The sequence below is a fragment of the Pogoniulus pusillus genome, chromosome 35, assembly GCF_015220805.1.
Source record: "Pogoniulus pusillus isolate bPogPus1 chromosome 35, bPogPus1.pri, whole genome shotgun sequence".
Lineage (NCBI taxonomy): Eukaryota > Metazoa > Chordata > Aves > Piciformes > Lybiidae > Pogoniulus > Pogoniulus pusillus.
In genome coordinates this window covers 13,104,395-13,122,457 of record NC_087298.1, presented here as the reverse complement: position 1 = coordinate 13,122,457, position 18,063 = coordinate 13,104,395, and the positions used below count along the sequence as shown (strand labels likewise).

Below are 18,063 nucleotides of genomic sequence, written 5' to 3'. Positions count from 1 at the left end.
GGGCAGGGATGTGGTTTCCCCCACTGACATCCGACTCTTGGTTCCTGGCCGTGGGAGCTGCTGCCCCGTGGGGGTCTCCCCCGCACCCACGCCCTGCGCAGCCGGGGGCGGATTTTGTCTGATTCAGCCGCTGGCACGGGTGGGTGTCAGGACCTGCTTCCCACCAGCCTTTCGCTTCCAAGCCGGAGAGGTTCGGGCGCCGCCACTAGAGGGCAGCAAACGCCGGCACATGGGGCTGGGGGGCACAGACTGCTGGGGGAGGCACAGACTCGGCACTGGCACCCCCACGAAGCATCCTCACGATGCCATCTGAGCATCAGCACAGACGAGGGGCACCAGGAGTCACCCGAGTGGCCGTGGTGGAGCTCATCCCCATCTGCGGGTGGGAGGTCCCAGCCCTGGAATCCTTTGGTCCCCTCCTTGCTTGGCCACAGACCTTTAGCTGTTTGGACCCTTTTGTTATTGCTGTTCCCCAGACAAATCTGAAAGGCCGAAGTGCCAAAGCCAAACACAGGAGATCTCAGCCCAAACCCCTCCCTGCCCCTGCCAAGGCAGAGGTCTGCAACCACAGACCTCCCCAGCTCAGCTTCACCTCTGGCTCCAGGAATCCAAGACCAAGAGATCCTGCTTGGGATGTGCTGCTCATGCTTTCAGGGCTCCCCTCAGCTGTAAAACACAGCCAGCCCCACGAGTGGGCAGAGCCCTGGTGATGCTCAGGCCACCAGAGCTAAGATGGCTTCACCCAAGCAAGGCAACACTGCACTTTCAGATCTGGCCAGGTGGCACCTTGAGGTGAAGCTTTTGGATGTTCCTCTCCTCACCTTCTGTGAAAGGAAGAAAACAGGGGGGGGATTTTTGTTGGTTTCATACTGCCACAGGAGGATGAGGTGGCTCTGGGGAGGAAGGCTGAGAAGAAATCCAGATCCTGGGATTATGAAGAGCTGAGAGAGGGATTAACGACTTTTGACAAGCACCTTGTACACTGAAAGCAATTCAGGAGGAGAGAGGGAGAGGAGAAAGGGCTGTAAAGGTTCCCTCTCTGGCTTAGTCTCATGCCTCTGCTGGGGACTGTATTTTACAGTGGAAAACCAAGGATGTGAGTCACCACAACACTTGGCTCCCTGCGAGGGGAGAGGCTAAGGAGCTGTCAGGTACCCCGAGGTGTTTCTGTCAGCACTGAGTGGTCAGACCTCTGCTGTCCTTCCACCTCACCATTTGAGGAGGTCCACACCGACAGCTCATCCTCTGGGGTTTACCGAGACGCTGGCAGCTAAGCCAGTGCAGATCTCAGCCGTGCATGGTCGGAGCCCAGCTGCTGACCTGGCTGACCGAACCCCAGCTGTGTCCACCCTCGCTGCAAAAGCAGCTCCAGAGCTCTGGAGCCTCTCCTGGCTCTGCAGTCTCTGGGAAGCTGAGAAGGTTCCTCTCTGCCTTCAGAGTCCAGGGTGGGGCAGGACATCCTGGGCAGCTCCCTCCGCTTGCAAACTCTGAGGGCATCTTCCCAGAGGCACAGATGGTCCCAAGGGCATCCCCCCAGGATAGCCTGAACACAACTAGTGCCCCCTGCCTCACAGAGGCTGTAGCCAGGCCCTGCAGCTGCAGCATTGGATGGAAAGCCTCGAAAGGGAAAGAAAAAAGAGGAGATTCTCCTCAGCCCTCCTGCTGTTGCTGAAGGGCCTGGGCTGGGTGGCATTTCCCTGTGCCACAGTGCTCCACTGGCAGCAAAATGGGGAGAGAAGTAACTCAGCTCAGCTGCCTTCAAACAGCACCCATGGGCTTGCCCCCAGCAGCAGCAGACCTTGGCCAACCTCTGTGTGCTGAGCAAGCAGGGGAGGTTGTCAGCTCATGGCATGAGCTCTGCAGGACACCTACCTCAGACTCTGCCTGCTGCAGCTGAATTTCCCTTGTCGGAAGCATCACTACAGGTCACAGCTGAGGGTGGGACACAAGGAGGTGGACACACTCCTGTGGCAAACTCAGCCAAGAGCTGGCCCTGATGTTCCTGCTGCCCACAAAGCCTGGGGGAGCTCCACATCCAGATCTTCATCTCAGTGCAGCTCACATCCACCTCTGTGAAGGACCTCCTGGAGAAGGGGACAAGGCACTGCATGTCCTGGGGGTACTGAGGAGGGACGGGATGGAGGCACCCAGTGCAGAGCATGGGAAGCAAGCCCTTGCCACACACAAAGAGCTTTCAAACCCTGCTTTTCTCCCAGGCCATTTCCCACGGAGAAGTGACCCTTCCTGCCTCCCACTACGAGGTGAGCAGAAGCTGAAGGTGACCCAAGTCACTCCCAGCAGGAAAGAGTGAAACCAAAACGAATCAAAAGAGGAAATCAAAATCAATATTCCAAAGTCAAATAATCAAAATTGTGTTATGGAAGCAGAGGTCACCCAGGGGAAAACGCAATGGGACGTGACAGCCCAGCTCTGATTCCCTCTCCCTGCCAGTCCCAGGTGGGGGACCTTGTGCCCAAGCCAAAGTGTCCCCTGCCCACATTACCAAAGCACCACGCGGGCTGCAGCGCCGCCAGCAGCTGTGCACACCTGGAAGGATGGGGGAGAGAAACCCAAGGGAGCTGCGTGAGGTGCAGAGGGTTGTGGTTAGCTGCAGCCATTAGGGCAGGGCAGGAAGGAGCAAACCCACCTGGGGAGCCCAGGGGTGTGCAGGGCAGGACTGGGATCTGCTGAACTCTGAGGGGTCCAGGCTGGGGAGTGCAGCACAGGCAAAGCACAGGAGGCAGTGGGCACAGGAGTGCTGCTGGGAGGGCATCACCTCCCTGCAGGAAGCCAACTAGAGCCAGGCTGGGCTCTCTGTGCCTCAGTTTCCCCTTCTGTATCCCAGGGCAGGCTGGGCTCTCTGTGCCTCAGTTTCCCCTTCTGTATCCCAGGGCAGGCTGGGCTCTCTGTGCCTCAGTTTCCCCTTCTGTATCCCAGGGCAGGCTGGGCTCTCTGTGCCTCAGTTTCCCCCTTTGCAAAAGGGCTTTCTCACCTTTGCAGTCAGACAAGAGCAGCTCAAGCTCCTCGGGCCCTCAGCCCTGAGCCGAGCGCTGGCAGGAGCTGCGCCGAGGACCCTGACCCGCTGCGAGGTCCCTCTCAGAAGCCCGTGGGGCGCTGAGCTGCGCCGCTTTGTGCGGGTCTCTGCTGCGGCTCTGCCGTCCCTGCTGCGGCTCTCCAGTCCTTGCTTTGGCTCTGCCGCCCCTGCTGTGGCTCTCCGGTCCCCGGAGCAGAGACTCTGTCCCCCCCCGTGCTGCCTCCGCGGCGCCTCACGCGTCCCAGCTCGGCTGCACTTCAGAGAGCATTGCGGATGTGGGGCACGTACCTCTGATAATGATGTGAACTTCAAACCATTATTTCTCAGCCCTGAGCGCTTCTCCTCCTCGTCGAGCCGCTGCTGATGGGTTGTTTGGTGTAGTTTTGGGTCTTCTCTCCCCTCCCTCCTTCCTTTTTTCCTTTTTTCCCACCTTGACCTCCTGGCTCTGCCTGCATCTCCATGCTGCATTCTCTTTATTACTGCCCTTTATTTTTTTATTGTTATTATTACTGCACCAAGTTAGCAGCAGGGAGAGAACTTCCCACGAAGTTCATCCTCCAGCAGGGCTTTCTTTAGCAGAGCAGACAATGGATGAGCAAAACGAATGCTCTGCCTGGACATGACATTTCCAGCACCATGGTGACCGTGGTGGCTGCTCTCTGTCCCCCTGCAGCCAGCCCAGGGGTGACCTTCAGCTCCATGAAAGGCTGCTTTCTTTGGCAGCTTTGTGCCTGCCTCTCTGGGCTGAAGGCTCCCACTGCAGGAGCTGCAGCTTCTCAATTCTTTGGCAGCCCTATCTTGGCAATTGCCTCTCCAGCTTCATTATCTTGTTTTGCTTCTTCTGGCCTCCAGTGCTTCCCTGCAGGTTGGAGTCTTTGGAGGATGCCTCCTGTGTCCTTCGGGGCAGCTGGAATTAACTGAGGGGTGAGGAGACAAACTGAAAAGTGTGGTGAGATGGAGGGGTGGAAATCTCAGTCAGATCCCTGTCTCCACTAGCCAAGGAAGCTGCAATGAGAAGGCACAAAGCTCACAAACCTGACTTCTCTCCCCTTGTCTGTCTGCAGATCCAGCTAGAGCCCCTCAGAGCAGCCATTCTGCCCAGGGAGCTGTGATCAGCCTCCCAGAGCTCCAGGCTGGAGCCCTGCATGGGCTGTTGGGGTGGTCCAGTGGGGAGGTGATGCAGCCAGCCTGGGTGCTCCTGCCTGGAAGAGGAGGCACAGGTGAGCTCCTGAGCAAGAGCAGCTCCAGCACCCCTGTGGGGCATTCAGCGTCACTGCTGTTACAGTGGGGCCAAACCCTGTTCTGTCTCCAGCTTAGATGGAACCAGTTGAGCTCTGTTTCTGATAGAAGTGGCCCAGCTGTGGTCTGGATGGCAGCAAACCTGTCCTGCAGCACATTTTGGGTGGACATTAAGATCCACATCCTTACGACTGTGACAAGAAGAAAAGAAACCTCTCATTAGCCCCCCCCAAGCAAGACAGAGAAGCAGTAAAAGCCAAACCCCAACTTGAAGGAGACTCGAGGGATAAAATCAGGGAACCACAGACAAGTAAGAGCACAATGAAGTGATTTAACTTGTAAGTACCCAGGTGAGCAGGATGAGTGGGAACAACCCCTTGGCAAAGGGACTTATCCCCCTGAGACACCCCCAGAGCAGGCTCACCTATGTAGGCAGTGGGGGACCACTTCCTGCCACCCCCCAGGCTTTCAAGATCTCCCAAGGACCCAAATAACTTCATATAAACTGGGCTATCTCCCCAGTTAAAGGGGGGGCTGTGCACTGCCTGCAGCCCCCCCAGCAAACACAAGGAACTGCTGGGGCTGTGGATGTGCTGGGACAGAGCTGGGGCTTGCTGGAGGATGGAAGGGAGCAAGGAGAACACCATGGCTGCCCCTCCCACAGGGATGCTGCTGAGACACTGAGCATCATTTCTGTGTCCAGAGCCTCTCTGGACCATGCAACAGCAAGATCTGGGTGTGGGAGCTCAAAACAGCTCTCTGAGCCCCAGAGATGGCTGAGCAGTGCTAAGGAGAACTGAGCAGGGGCTGAGCAATGGGACCGTGCAGCTCACCTGGTGTGACAACTCCATCCCACACACGTGGAGAGAGCCTGCTTCTGCTGGTGGCTGGGCTCTAAGTGGGCAATAAGCCACGAGAGAAGCCGGGGGGCAGGTCCAGGAGCACCTAACACAACTGGCAGAAGCCGAGGGGGGGGGGGGGGGGGGTTTGGGCAGTGCAGAGAGAGGTGGTGAACCTGCAGAGATTGCTGTGACTTTGTGAGGTTCACCTTTGGTGGGAGCCTGCTCTCCATCACCTCAGCAAGGACTGAGCAGGAAAGGAAGAGAGCCAAAGAAGTGCAACAAATTGCATCAATAATCCATGAGAAGAGATTGAAAAGATTTAGGACTGTTTGGTTAAGGAGAAGAGGGGATGGGGCAGGGGGGAAGATAAGGAAGGCATGGCAGAGACACGAAGAGCAACAGCTGGTGTAGAGGAGGTGCCCGGGAGGACAAATTTGCCCCTGCAGCAGCAGAGCAGGAGACCTTCAAGGCGATGAGAGGAGAACCAAGAGCAGGGAACAGGGACAGGCAGAGCTGCAGGACTCCCTGCCAGGAGGTTTCACATCAATGTGGAGTTCAGCAGGATCCACGCTGCCAGTGGGCACAGACCAGAGTGACACTGGTGTCAGCCAGGACTACACCGAGCGAGATACAAACTGTCCTGGCCAGGATTTTGTACCTTGGAGCTCTCTGGGAAGGTCTCTGCTGAAGACAGGACAGGGAGGTGGAGGAACAAGCCTCAGGGGGTGATTCCTGCACCTCCAACAGCCTCGTGGTAAACAGCCTGAGGACTGCCCCAGAGCTACTGAAGGGGAAACAGGAGCTGGATTTCCACAGCTGTCTGGAGCAGATCCCATGAGCATCCTTGAGGGATTTGGCTGTGAGATGTGAAACACATCTGAGGACCTTCAAAAAACGCAGAAGTGAAGAACTGTGCCTGGCACCTACAGCCTGCCCTTCATCCCTGCAGCTCAAAGGCAGTGCAGGTGACTCTCCTGTGTGCCCAGGGAAACTGAGGCACAGTGAGCCATGGGCAGAGCCTTGGGAGCTCAGCTGGAGCCCACAGCTCCCACACACACGTGTGATGCACTGACAGCTTCTCCTCCCCGGAGCTGCACCTCCAGCCAGTCAAGTGAGTACTGCAGGAGAAGTACAGCAGATGACAACGCCAGGGCCAGGGGGTTGCCCAGGGAGGACTCAGGGATGGAGGGGAAGATGCTGGCATGCCGGAGGGGCACCCACAGCATCGTTTGCATCAGCTTGTCCCACTGCCCTGCAGCTAACAGCATCCCCGGGGCGATGCGGGGACAGGAGGATCTGCAGCCGAAGCAGCTCAGATGCCTCCCGCACGGCGAGGACCAGCTCACGTCTGGCTGAGGGTGATGGGATGATGTGGGGACCACCTGCTCCACCTGGCTTGCTCAGAGGGTTTTGCCGCTGCTGGCAGAGCCCAGGCACAGGACTGTGCTGGAGCCTGCCTGCAGCCCAGTGACATTTATCAAGTGCTAATCCCTGCAGCGTGGCTCTCGCCAGCGCCTTTGATAGCAGCTCCGAGCCGGCTCCCGCGGCCTCTGCTGCTCAGCAGTGGGTTGGATGTGCTTCGGAGACTCGTTGGACAGTTCCCCCCCCACCCCGGCCCCCAGCCACTTCTTCTCCCAGGAATTCCCTCTCCTCCTCCTGTCCCACAGTCGGTCTCTCCTCTTGGATTTACCTCCTGCCTTGCTTTGATCAACTGCTCCCTGCCTCTCTCTCTCCTACCCCAGACCCCCAACTTCTCCCCAGTCACAATCCCTGGTGCCCTCTCTGCCAGCTCAGCTCCATTTCATCTTTAAACGTGGCTTGAAAGGTTCTTTACAGGGGTAACGAGGGGGAGGAACAAACCTTCTCCCCGCTGTGTCTGCTGCACCCTCCCGCCAGGTCCCCGCCGGGGCGCAGCGGTGCCGACCCGCGCCGCTCGGTCACGCTCGGGGGGGGAGCAAATGAGCAACTGTAGCTTTAAACCAAAGATTAGATGCAATTTTCCCTCAGCCTCCCCCCTTGCCTCCCTCTCTTTCGCTCTCCTTTTTTAAGGGGAACTTGTCAAGGTTCCCATCAATAATAGATAATGGTGCATCACTTGGCAGGTTACACCCTCCGGCTGTTTTGATATTTGCCAGCGAATTTGTCAGCAATCCTACAGCAAAGGAGGGCTGGGGGAGGGGTGCAGGGAAGAGGAGGGCTGGGGGTGGGGAGAGGCCTCATTAATTTTTTGCCATTTGCATTCCCGCTGTTAAATAATGTATCGATTGCTCTCCCCCCCCCCACCCCGAGCCTCTCCTCTGCGGCGCCTCGCAGCCGCTGGCCCTCACCCCGCAGCGGATGAGCCTGGCAGAGGCTGCAGGCAGCTCCTGCGCCCCGGGCTGGGCTGGGGCACTCCCACGCCAGGTGCTCTGGTGGAGGGCGGACGGAGGCGGCCCACAGACCAGGTGCCGAGACGTCCCAGCCCACGGGCGTTAGGGTGGGAAAAGCCCTCCGAGATCACCCAGTCCAACCTTCCACCCAGCACCCCCACGGCCACCCAACCCTGGCCCCAGCTGCCACGACCACCCGGGTCTTGGACACCTCCGGGGTGGGCACTCCACCACCTCCCCGGGCAGCCTCTGCCAGTCCCTGAACACTCCTGCAGCAAAGAAATTCTTCCATCACCTCCAACCCAAACCTCTCCTGGCACAACTTCAGGCCACTTCATCTCCTTCCATCACCTGAGACTAGGGAGCAGAGAGCAACCCCCACCTGGCGCCGACCTCCTTGCAGGGGGCTGGAGAGAGCAGCGAGGGCTCCTCTCAGCCTCCCTGGCTGCAGGCTGAGCACCCCCAGCAGCAGCAGCGACGCAGTGGTCCAGCTCCACTCCCAGCTCCTCTGGCTCGGGAGGTCAAGGACAACAGCCCCATGGGTCCTGGCACGCTCGGGTGCCATGGAGGAGGACCTGCCAGTAGGCTGGAGGAGTGGGAATGCTGCACAGCTGGGGCAGCATCACCCCTGCCCTCCCCTGCTGCCCCACTGCCAGCCCAGCCCCTCGGGCAGCTGCCGGGCTCTGCGAGGAGGAGCTGCTGAAGATGAGCACACCAAGAGGATCTTCCTCCTTCTGCCTGCAGCAGGAATCTGCTTCCCTGTCCCTCCAGCAGCCCCGAGCCCAGGGCCCTGGGAAGCCAGACCCAGGTCCTCGGAGGTGGCAGCTGAGCTCAAGCAGAATTAGCACCATCAGGGCTCTGCTGGGCGTAATGTGCCTTGGCTTCCTCCTTAATTAATAAATACTTAATTGCACAGTTAATATTTTAGTGTTTCCTTTTAAAAGCCTCTAATTCAGTGGCATTACTGCCAGCTATTTGTTTTGTCTGACTTTTATGTTTATCTTCCTCTCTCATTTCCCATTTCCCCCTCCACCCACTGCTCCAATCCCCCAGGCTCCCATTTGATCTGGGCTCCTGGAAATGAGCTTCCAGCTGGAGCAGAGTCAGGGCCTGGCTGCTGGCACCCCTCAGCCAAAGGTGGGCTCTTAGCTCTTGAGTGCTCCAATATTCCAGACCCTGGAGAGGAGAGGGGAGGTGGGACAGTGCTGGAGTCACTCAAGGAGGGGAGGGGAGGTGAGAGAGCAGCCAGAATGGTGAGCAGGGTTGAGGCTACCCCTGAGGTCCCCACCAGAGCTGGGCAGAGCCCTGAGCCTGTGTTTGCCTCCAGCCAAACTCTCCCTGCCTGCAGGGTTGGTCTCAGGAGCAGCACAGCTGCACCCAGCTGAGGATGGAGAAAGGCCCCAGCAGTGAGGACAGAGATGGATGTGAGCTCCTGCAGCAGCAGGATGGTTCCACACCTCCTTTCCCAAGCCCTTGGCTCCTTATTCCCGTCAATGCCATCACAGAGTGTGGGCTGGCAAAGCCCCTTGAGCTCCTCCAGTCCAAGCAGCCTCTAACTGCCACGGCTGGGGCCAAGCCATGGCCCTCAGCACCACAGCTCTGCCTCTTCAAACCCCTCCAGGGATGGGGATTCAGCCACCTCCCCAGGCAGTCTGCTGCAGTGTTTGTGTCGACCCAGATCCCCCCAGCCCCCCCCAGCCACATTAATATATTAGTTTATTTACATTTAACATATTCACATATTAATGACATCCCTAAATAATCCACACAGAGCTATAAATACCTCCAGAACAAACCCAGGGCCTCAGGCTGGCACCAGCAGCAGTGACTTTGGCACAGACTATTTTTGGAAGCCTCACAAATGCCCACTTGACCACCCCCCACCCCCCTTCATTTCTCCCTGCAGCCTCTTTCACTTGAGCAGAGACATTAAGGAGGAGCTGTTTCACCCTCTGGGATCTGCTGGTGCCAGGCTGTCCTCACTGCCACCTCAGTGGGCAGGGACAAGCAGACAGATGCTCCTTGGGGTCCTCTGGTGCCTTTCCTTCATTAGAAGCCTGATCTCCAAGCCCTCCCCTGTGCCCTTCCAAGGGGTGAGCTGCTCTCACCTGCTTAATCCTGCAAGATTATTGTCTGGTCTCTTCTAAAAGCTAACCCAAGCATCCCAAACCCTTCAGCCTCCTTCCAGCTCTTTTAATTTCACCTCATTTAATTCCTCAGCAGCTGTAATGACTCGGTGGTAATGAATCAGATGGAAATGAGGGCTTAATAAGTGTTAAGAAAAGCCAGGGCTCCTTGCTGATGAAGGGAGCAGGCTGGTGGGAAAGTGGAGCCCCAAGAGAGCACAGGGATAACCCCAAAGCTGCTCCTGACCTTGAGATAGGTGATGCCAACTCCAGCCTGTAGCTGGTGGCAGTGGTAGGATGCAGCTGGCACCAGGGACAGGTCAGCCCCGGGAGGATGGATGTGAGAAGGGGATGGCACAGGAGGCTGCTGCAGGGAAGTGACCTCCACACATGAGAACCATCCAGGCTGGAAACGACCTCCAAAGGTCACCCAGTCCAAACCCCCCTGCAGTCAGCAGGGACTGCCTCAACCAGCCCAGATCACCATCAGCAGAGAGCCCCCCAGAGACCTCTTACCTTTTGAGTGTCCCTTTGGAGAGAGCTCTGCTTGGGCAGTGCTGGAGTTGCTATCCCAACGTCCCGAGGGGTGGTGTGGCCACGGAGGAGAAAGGGACCTGTGCCAGGGGCGTCTGGGAGGGAGGTGCTGAGGAAGCTGGGAGTGACTGGGCTAGGCACAAAGGCAGGCACAACATTCAGGCTCTGAGGGACATCCTTGGTGGCAAACAGCTGAGCAAGAAGGAGCCTTCCTCCTCCCCTGGGGTCTGGCTGCTGCAGCATTCCCATCCTCATCCCCTCCAGCTGGACCAGAGCCTGTATGCCCCAAGCCATTGCAGCCAACGAGCTTTCACCCATCCCTAGGCCTGAGAGCAGCTTCCAAAGGGTGCTCCAAGCCCCAAACCTGCTTTATAGCTCTTTTGTAATTAGGTTGTTTCCATGAGAAGCCTCCTCCAAGCCTGGCCCCACCCTGACAGGCAGCTCCACAGAGACCCTCCCCACTACAACGAGCTACAGCTGCCCCCCAGCCCCAGCCCAGAAACACCTGCAGGGGGGATCGATGGCCTGGTGAGGGAGAATTGATTGCCCCAGCCTCATTAGCATATCATTAGCGCTGCCCCCCTGGCTGGCCCCGCTCCAGGGGGCCATGACCTGGATGGATTGAAAGGCTTCATGTGCCAGCAGGGATGGGCAATCAGAAAAGAGGAGAGGAGGGGGCACAGAGCCTGGTCGCTGGTACCCTCCTCAGCACCCAGGCAGGCAGGGGAGCACTGCTGGGGGCTGCAGCTCCTGGGACACAGAGCTCCCTGCAGGGAGCAGCCCCCACGGGCAGCAGGCAGGGTTTCAGCCCTGCTGAATGCTGACTAACAAGGGTTTTTTTTGGTGCCATGAGTCAGTAGCCCCAGATAAGGTTTCCATCTGTGCTGTGTGAGGCCTCCCCAGACTGCTGCAGGCCTCCATCCAAACCAAGCTGAAGAGCTCCATGGGTTTAGGCTGTTGCTGATTTTTCTCCCCCCCTTTTTTTCTCCTTGAGTTTTGCACACACAGGAGGGAGGAGCAGCCTGGGCTGCTGCCAAGGATCCTTCCAGCCTGAACCTCCCCAGGAGCCACCTTGCAAATGACTTAGCCCAGGTGAGGAGACAACCTGCACAGTGAGCCTGGTCCAGCTTGGTCCCCACTGGGAAAATAGCAACAGCTGGGAGCTGTATCACAGAATCAGGCAGGCTGGAAGAGAGCTCCAAGCTCAGACAGCCCAATCTAGCACCCAGCCCTGCCCAACCAACCAGACCATGGCACTAAGTGTCCCAGCCAGGCTTGGCTGCAACACCTCCAGCCACAGCCACTCCACCACCTCCCTGGGCAGCCCATTCCAATGCCAATCACTCTCTCTGACAACAACTTCCTCCTAACATCCAGCCTGAACCTGCCCTGGCACAGCTTGAGACTGTGTCCCCTTCTTCTGTCCCTGGCTGCCTGACAGCAGAGCCCAACCCCACCTGGCTGCAGCCTCCCTGCAGGCAGCTGCAGGCAGCAATGAGCTCTGCCCTGAGCCTCCTCTGCTGCAGGCTGCACCCCCCCAGCTCCCTCAGCCTCTCCTCACAGGGCTGTGCTCCAGGCCCCTCCCCAGCCTTGCTGCCCTTCTCTGGACACGTCCCAGTGAAGCCTCCTTGTCCTGTCTCTGGGCACCACTGAAAAGGAGCCCAGCTCCATCCTCTTACCCCTCAGCCTTTGTGCCTTGCTGAGCACTGAGCAAATGCCCTTCCAGGCTGCCCTCCTCCAGGCTAACCAGCCCCAGGGGCCTCAGCCATGGGTGGTGCTCATATTTCTGATGCACAAAAGGTGCTGGCAGCAAATAACTTCTGCTTTCCCAAACAGTCAGCACGGGTTTGGCAAAGGAAAGAATAAAGAGGAGGGGGGGAGAGAGGGGGCAGAGGCTTCCTTGCTGCTGCCTGGGACGCTGCAGCCTGGGATGCTGCGCTGGTCCCAGCGGGACGGAGATCTGCAGCCGCTGCCGTCCAGCAGCTCTCGTTAGGGCTCATTTCCCTGGCTGGGTGAGTTGCAGCAGGAGGCTCCTTGCCGGCAGCCTGAGCTCAGCCCTTTGCCCGCTGCTCTAACACAGCAAATTAATTAGCAGCGATGTGCTAACGACCCGCGAATCTCGTCGCTGTAATTGCACCGCAGTGCCCCGGCGAGGAGCATTTGATCTCCTATCGATTAACGAAGCAGGCTCCCCTCTCACAAGCTGTCTCGTTTCCCACTGCCCTTCCTCCCACCGCCACTGAAGAGGAGCGGCTCGGCCGGGGAGGAGCCGCAGCCGCCCGCGGGCTGGATGCAGCGGCAGCAGCTGCTGGTGCTCACCCCAAGGCTGGCAGCAGCAGCAGGGGGAGAGGACCACAGGCAGCCCAAAGCATCTCCCAGCTCCCGCAGGCACCCCAGGAAATGTGGTACCTGCTGCTTTTTTGGCTGCCCGGAGGAGGCACCTCCGAGGCATCCTGCTCACACCGCTGACTGCGCTGGACTTGGTGATCTCCAGAGGTCCCTTCCAGCCACCACCACTCCGTGTCTCTGTGCCTCTGCCCTGTGTAGCAGGCCAAGAATTAAACAGCAGCTGTTGCTTTGCTGTCCCCTACCACCTCCACCCAGCTGGCAAAAGGCAGGTTCTGAGAACTGCTGTGGCCTTCAGGAAGAACAAGGAACCCTCTCCCCCAAGCCCCCTCCAGGCTTCCCCTTCCTTCCCCCTGTCACAGGCAAATGAGGAGAAGCTGTTGGCAGCGTTTCACCCCCACCCCCTAACATCTCATGCAGGTTTAGTGTTCCCCCTCTTTAGGGAGTCAGTCTTGGCCAAATGGAGTTATTTTAGCACTGTTTCAAGGCGAAGCAGAGATGCTGCAGCTTTAAAGCATCATCAGGCAAGGCTGTGACACCGATGCCAAGCTCCCACTCATCAGCTTCCCCACCTAGCCCAGCAGGAGCTCAGGAGTAATTCCAGCAGCCTGAACCTGCTTCTCACTGATGAGACTCGGCCCCAGGTGCCTGTATCAAAGTGCACACCCTCAGCCCTCTGGGGAGATCCATCTGGGAGGTGCCCACCAGATCGTGGGAGCTGAGGACCTGCAGGACTTGCAGGCAAAGGGGACCCCAAGGTCCTTGTGAAGCTTCTCCTGGCTCCAAGGTGGAGCAGACATGGAGCAGACTTATTTCACCTTCTTGCTCTACAGAGAATGAATGAAACCCTGGATGAGTTGGGTGCCCACAGCCCCAAGCATCTCCTCTCCCAGCCCAGCTTCTCCAGCCCTTCTTTCCAAGAGAAGTCCCCTTTGGGAGCAAGCACCAGCAGAGGGGCTCAGCTCCTGGGAAGGGGAGGCAGAAACCAAAGTGTTATCCAAACCCCCTGAACTTCAGGGCTCAGAGCAACACAAGTGGTCAGAGGTGGGCCCGAGGTGCTCCAGGGGCATACCTGGGCTGGGGATGCCCTTGAGAAGCATCTCCCACCAGGCAGAAGTTAGAGTTTCACTCAGAGCCATCCACTCCCGTGGTGTCCCAGCCACCTGCCAAGAGCCTGAGAAGGAAAACAGGCCCGGGGTGGGGGGGGGAAAGAAAAATGCAGCCCCAAATAAAGCAGCAAATGCAAAAGATTAGAAATGGTAACAGGCAACAGGCAACAGCAACAATCTGCAGCCTTCTCCTCAAACTGTTCTTTTAGTCCCAGCAGCGTCTGCTGCGCAGAGCTCGCGCCTCAAGATTCACAGCTGCTCAAAAAGCCCCCAGCAGCTCATGAATTATTTATCCCTGCTCAGATCAATCCTTCAGCACTCTGTCAGCCAGGAATCAAAGCCCCAACGAGGCAGGCAGGGGAGGAAGCAGCTTCCAAATCTCCCCCCACCCCAGGCGGCCAGCAGGGCCAGCAGCTCGCGTGCTGCACCTCGCCTGCTTCCATCCCCATCCCCATTCGTGGCCTCATTCTCATCGTCTCCCCACCCTCATCCTCATTCCCATCCCCATCCTCATCCTCACTCCCATCCCAATCCTCATCCTCATCTTCATCCACATCCCCATGCCTGTTCTCATTCTCATCCTCACCCTCAATCTCATCCCCATCCCTGTCCCCATCTCCATCCCCATTTTCATTCCCAACTCCATCCTCTTCCCCATCCTCATCCTCACTCTCATCCCCATCTCCATCCCTGTTTCCATTCCCAAGCCCATCCTCCTCCCTACTCTCATCCCCATCCTTGTCCTCACTCCTGTCCCCAGCCACGTCCCTGTCCCTGTCCAGCCACAGCTCCCCTGCCAAGCTGGCTCCACGCCCGCAGCCTGGGGGTGCTCTGTGCTGCTGTGCACCCAGCCCCAGCTGGGCAGTGGGGCCAAGATGAGTGCTGGGGCTGCACCCACAGCCTCTCCCTCGCCAAGGCTGAGGTCCTGCAGCAGTTTGTCCTGGCACACCCCCCTGGCAGCCACCTCACTGCCAGCACCCAGACAAGCTGGGAAGGCTGTAGGAAGCTCTGCACAGTGAGGGTGGTGAAACACTGGAACAGGCTGCCCAGGGAGGTGGCTGAGGCCCTGTCCCTGGAGACGTTCAGGACCAGACTGGATGTGTCCCAGTGCAGTCTGCTCTGGTTGGAGGTGTCCCAGCTGCCTGCAGGGGGTTGCACAAGATGCCCTTTGATGATCCCTTCCAACCCAGTGCCATCTGTGAATCTGTGCCACTGCATCTCCTGCTGCCTCATCCTGCCTGCACCCTGCTGAGCAAGGGGTGCTGGGCACAGGGGGCTCAGCTGCTCCCCCAGGCGCTGCCTGGCTCCACTCTGTCCCCAGCCAACAGCCCAGGGGGAGCATCCAGAGCAGCCCTGCGTGGCTGCAGCACCGTCCCTGGTGCAAAGCCATTCATCACCCCCCCGGCAGCTCCTGCTAAAGGCCAGGCGGTGACAAGACGCCAATAGCTGCATTTGCATTCAAGATGTCCCTGCAGAAGGCGTCTGCTGAATCCATCCCTGGCTTCCTGGGCATCACCTCTTTAATCAGCCTCTCCTTACTGCCCACAGATTGATTTCAGTTCCAGTAGCCAATAGTTTGCCTTTTAATTTCCAGCATCACGTTTAATTAAGGCAAGGTGGGTCTGACCCCATCAAACCATATCAAAGTCTGCCCAGGCCCCAAGTGAGTGAAAGCAGAGGCATAAATTATTGATCAATCCTTGTTCAGATTAATCTATCACTGCCCTTCCCCAGGCAGTGTGAGGATGGAGCTCCTGAGAGGTCTGGCTCCTGGTGCCTGGCACCGAGGGCTCTCCAGCCAGGGGGGATGGTAGCAGCCTCCTTCCTGAGAGCATCACACAATGGGCAGGGTTGGAAGGGACCTCCAAAGCTCACCCAGTCCAAGTCCCTCTGTGCTCAGCAGGGACATGCTCCACTAGGGCAGGTTGCTCAGAGCCTTAACCTTGACTATCTGCCCTCAACTACCTCCTTGGGCAACCTCTTCCACTGTTCCAGCACCCTCATGGTGCAGAACTTGTTCCCTCACCTCCTTCTCCTGACACATCCCAGCCCAGGCACATAGAAGGTGCAGGCTTCACCCTGGGAGATGTTGCCAAACATCCAGAGCTGGGAGAAGGACGAAGCAAGGAATCATCAAGGCTGGAAAAGCCCTCTAAGGTCATCAAGTCCAACCTACCCAACACCTCCCTGACTACTGCACCATGTCCTGAAGTGCCACATCTGCTCATTTCTTGACCACCTCCAGGGATGGGGACTCCACCACCTCCCTGGGCAGCCTGTTCTGACACCTGACCACTTTTCCAGTAAAGAAACTCTTCCTAATACCCAAAAACTCTTCCTAGTGTCCAATAAGGACAAAACAATCCCAGGGAAGAGCAGGATTTAAGAGATCATCTCTGATCCTGCACACAGGCCACGGGCTGGCAGGACAGGAGCTTTTCCCTGGCCCCCCAGGGCCTGGAGCTGGAGGGGCTGCAGAGAAATCCTTCTGCCCTGCATGGCTGTTGTGGCTCAGCAGATCCCCAAGTGAGCAGTGGAAACTAAACCTGCTGCCTGGAGGTGGTTTTAGGTCAGCATGCCCAGGAGGTGAGCACCAAGAGGTGGCTGTGGTGGGGAGGCAGAAGTGAGCAGGAGGACAGGGAAGGAGCTGCCTGCAGCTGCTCTGCTGGTGAGATGTGCCCCAGGGGAGCACTCAGGCACCAGCCCCAGGAGAGCTGCTGCCCCTCCTGAGCTGGGCGAGGACCTGGGCTCAGAAGTGATCCCCAAGGCCAGCAGAGCTGTGGTGCACCTGAGCCGTTTGGAGCTGGCTCCTCCAGCACCGCCGCAGCCCCGAGAGGAGCAGAGAGGGGCTCGGGTGATGCGCGGAGACCGAGGAGCTCCTGCCGGACACTGAGGGCTGCGCTGGGAGCACTCAGATGCAGCTTTGGGGCCGGGGGAGGCAGCAGAGTACCTGCGTGGCTCAGGGACCAAACAGGTGGCTCTGCTGGGTCCCGAATACTTCTGCTCTTGGAACAAACCTGGGAGGCTGCCAGGAAGCTGCGAGGGGTGAAGGGCTGGATGGAAATAGCTGGAGGGCGGGGGGGGGGCTGCCAAGAGCAGCAGCTCGGCTCGTGAGTCAGCAGCAGCAGCTCTCGGCTCACCAAGCAATGTGCAAATGGTGCAGATCTGCTCTTCACAGCTCACCTCACCTGCTAAACGGCCTCGGATTTACAGCCCGGCTCCCAAACGAGTTAATGAAGGAGCAGCAGGGAGGGGAAGCAGCTGGGGGGGGGGGTGTGTCAAACAAACACACCCAGAGTTTGGGCTTCATCTGCATCTGTCCCACACCAGGCTTTACACCACACCATGCTCACTTTGCCTTTACACCCCCAGAGCCCCCTCGGACCAGCTCCCAAACTGAGCATCCCTTTTGCTTCCCTATTTTCCCAGCTGCTTGCTGCAGCCCCTGGGCAGGGTCAGCTGAAGCTCCCAGTCCCTCTGGGTGAAAGCCTTCCACCACCACACACAAGCCAGGCGAGGGCACCGGGCTGTGCAAGCAGCAGATGGAAGGGGCTGAGCTTCCCCTCCCTTTGTGCAGCGACTCCACGGCATGGAAGAGCCAACTCGGCTGCAGGGACCCGCCTGGGAAGGAGGAGGCAGGAGGAGAAGGAACGGATGGGAAGAGCCACCCCAGGGGTTACCTTTCAAGTATTTTTAGCCCCTGCAAGGGACTAAATCAGAGCAGGACAAGTGGAGGACACCTGCGTGTCGTGGAGGTCCCTTTGTGCAGAGGTGCCCGGAGCAGAGCTGGGGGAGGAGGAGGGGGATGAGGAGCAGCGAAGGCCACGGAGGGTTTGGCTGCTTCTTGTGCTGAGCTCCTTGGCAGCGTGTGAGAGGAGCACGGTGGCTTCAAAGCGGCCCCTGGGGTCTCTCCCCTCGGCTTTTAGCGCGTCAGAAGGAGCTCCAAAGGCTGCTGGCACAGAGCTGTGCGTGGGCAGGGTCCTGCCTCTGCTCACGGTGCTGGGCAGCTGCAGCAGCTGGTGGAGCTCTGCCACCACTTGGTCCTCCTGGCGCTGCCCTGGCCCCGAGGTTCAGCTCTGCTGGGGCCCAGGGTTAGTGCCAGGCTGTGCTCCGGGGGCTCTTCCACAGGCACAAGCCACCGAGGGGAGACTGGGAACGGCAATCCCACTCCAGTCCTTGACTCACAGGGTGCCTGCTCCCCCTCCTCAGTGTCCTCCAGCTGGCCACTGCTCACCTCACACAGCGAGGGATGGGTCACTATGGGCTGGCAGGGGCACAGAATGGCTTTACAGGGCAGTGCTGTGCTTTGTCTGACACAACCTGGTCCCCGAGCAAACACAAGTCCATGTCCCACACAACAGCATCACCTCCTTCACCAGCTCTGGGAACACGACAGGGAGACACTGGGTGGGACTCCCGGTGGGAGAAAGAGCTTCCTGCACCAGTGCTGGGAGAGGATGGCCC

General features: G+C 58.5%; 1 long non-coding RNA gene across 2 annotated transcripts; it reads right to left on the bottom strand.

Annotated features, from left to right (window-relative positions):
* Positions 1–275: 275 nt before the first annotated feature.
* Positions 276–10,551, bottom strand: LOC135190154 (uncharacterized). 2 transcript variants are annotated; one of them, XR_010308434.1, is made up of 4 exons: positions 10,127–10,551; positions 2,993–4,464; positions 1,873–2,084; positions 276–824 (listed from the first exon to the last, which is right to left on the bottom strand). It is a non-coding gene; the product is annotated as an uncharacterized LOC135190154 (long non-coding RNA). The 2 variants fall into 2 exon arrangements; XR_010308433.1 differs by lacking the exons at positions 276–824; positions 1,873–2,084 and having other exon boundaries at positions 2,327–4,464.
* Between the last annotated feature and the right edge of the window lie 7,512 nt (positions 10,552–18,063).